Consider the following 2,551-nt stretch of genomic DNA (forward strand, 5'->3'; position numbering starts at 1 on the left):
AGTTTTCCTGGGAAATGACAGAGGGCTGTGCTGCCAGCGCCTGCTGCGATTGTTGGGAGAGAAAGAAAGAGTCAGTCAGTCCTCGCAGCAGAATCCCCTCCAGCGCTGGCAGCCCCCCCATTGCCCCTCCTGCCCACCCCCGGCTCTCCCTCCTCACACCGCACCGCTCCATGCGTAAGGGCTGCAGGAAATCCCGCCGCCAGCGAACCGAAACGGCCCCTCCGGGCGGTCTGTGACAGGGCCCGGCACCCCCGGGCACCAACACCGGCCTGGGGCTGCACCTCCCGGGGCCGCGGCTGCGCTCGGGCCGCCCGTTGTCCCGCCGCATGGAGGGCCGGACAGGCCGGGGAGCGGGGCGGGGGCGCTGAGCGGGCCCCGGGGCGGCGGTGCCGGTGCCGGTGCCCCCTCCCTCCCTCTCCTTCCCCCCCTCCCCTCACTCACCCTCTGCTCCCGGCCCCGCTCCGGCCCCGCGCCCGCGTCACGTGGGCGGCGCTGCCCTCGCGCCGGGGCCGCGCGCGCCGCGGCCAATCACGGGGCGCCGCCGCGGCCGCGCCTCGCGCCGAGGGCCCGCCCCGCGGCACGTGACCAGGATGGGCCAATCCCCTCCTCCCACCCCCGCCGGCACCGCTCCGTCCCGGCGGCCCCCGCGGCGCGGGAGGGGCGGCAACATGGCGGCCACGGGGAGCCCTCAGGGAGCGGCACCGCCGGCGCTGAGCGGGGCCAGGCCCGCGGGGCACCCGCGCCCGGGGCTCAGTCGGGAGGACTGTGAGGCAGCGGCGGGCGGCTGTTCGGGGCTCTCGGAGCTGCTGCCCGCGTCGCCATCACTCACCGAGCACCGATAGAAGCCTCTGGGAAGCAGCGTTCGTCCTCAGGGCTCCTCATGTCGCAGGAGCGTTTAAACAAGCTCGGGTTTATTCCGCAGGATGAAATACAACTTGGGGGATGTGTAACTATAAGGGGAAACAGTTATACAATACAGCCAAAGAGGGGGTGTTGTGGACAAAGCTGGCGGCACTGGGACCCCCGGAGGGCTGTGCTGGAAGACCCCACACTGCGGGATGACAAACTGCCAGCGGACCCTGAACCACACGGCTGGGTGTGCTGGGAGACGATGGGATCCATCCCAGGGATCCATCCATAGAGCTGCTGATGCCGCCGTGGGACTGCTCTGGTATTTTTCAGCGATTTGGAGAGTCTGGAGAGATCTCTGTTGACTGGTAAATGTCCCAGTTTTCAAGCAAGAAAGAAGGGAAGACCCTGGAACCTCCAGGCCTGTCAGTCTCCACTCAGTGCTTGGTAAAATTATGGAGGAGGTTATTCAGGGAGTGACTGAAAAACACTTAGAGACAAGGCAGTCATCAGTAACAGCTGGGGGTGCTCACAGGGGAAGGTCATGCTTTACCTGCTTCATATCCATTTGGGACAAGCTCAGGCAACAATGTCATAGAGTCCCAGGGTGGGTGATCTGTTCCCACCTCCCTGCCCCAGCAGGGTTATCCCAGAGCACATGGCACAGGATTGTGTCCAGGGGGTTCTGGAATATCCCCAGCGAGAGGCACTCCACCCCCTCCCTGGGCAGCCTGTTCAGTGCTGGGTCACTGCACAGCAAAGTTCTTCCTCATGTCCAGGTGGAACTTCCTGGGCATCAGTTCCTGCCTGTTCGTCTTGTGCCATTGCTGGCCCCCCTGAGCACAGCCTGATCCATCCTCTGCCCCCTCCCTGCAGCCCCTGACACACCCTGGGGAGATCCCCCCTCAGTGTGTGCTCTGGAGGCTGAACAGCCCCAGCTCCCTCAGCCTTTCCTGCTCCCAGAGATGCTCCAGCCCTTCAGCATCTCTGCAGCCTCCACTGGACCCTCTCCAGGAGCTCCCTGTCCCTCCTGTCCTGAGGAGCCAGAACTGGAACCAGCCCTGCAGATGAGCCTCCCAGGGCTGAGCAGAGGGGCAGGATCCCCTCCCTGACCTGCTGGAAATGCCCTTCCTCACACGCCCCAGGATCCCACTGTCCCCTGTCCCCCCCAGCAGTGGCAGCCAAAAGGGCCGAGTGTGTCCTGGCGTTCAGTGGTTGAGGGAGGGGATTGTCCTGCTCCACACTGCACCTGGAGCTTTGTGTTCCGCTAACGGTGCTGGGAGGAAACCGTGGAGAGAACAGGTTAAAAGCCATTTCCCATCCCATAATTTCAGCCCTCTTCCACTTTCCAATACCCTGTACTGCTTGGCTGATGGCACCAGCTCAGGCCCAAGTCCTCAGCAAAGGCACTGCTCAAAATCCAGGGCAAAGCCCCAGGAGCAGGAACCTGGGGACATTCCAAACCCACCAGGACATGTTCCTGTGTCACTTGCCCCAGGTGCCCCTGCCTTGGCAGGGGGGTTGGACTGGGTGATCTCCAGACTCCCTCCCAACCCCAGCTAACCTGTGACCCCAAGTCCTGCTGGAGCACAGAGCCCTCTGGCTCTGCTGCCACAAGCACAGGGTGCTGCAGCATCAGTCTGGCTCCTGAGGATCATCCCAGCCCCGCTGCTGCTTCAGGGGAAGCACTGGAGCCCTGCAC

Source organism: Empidonax traillii, unplaced genomic scaffold (genome assembly GCF_003031625.1).
Source record: "Empidonax traillii isolate 1590-97213 ecotype Southwest subspecies unplaced genomic scaffold, ASM303162v1 scaffold267:size678996, whole genome shotgun sequence".
Taxonomy (NCBI): Eukaryota; Metazoa; Chordata; class Aves; order Passeriformes; family Tyrannidae; genus Empidonax; species Empidonax traillii.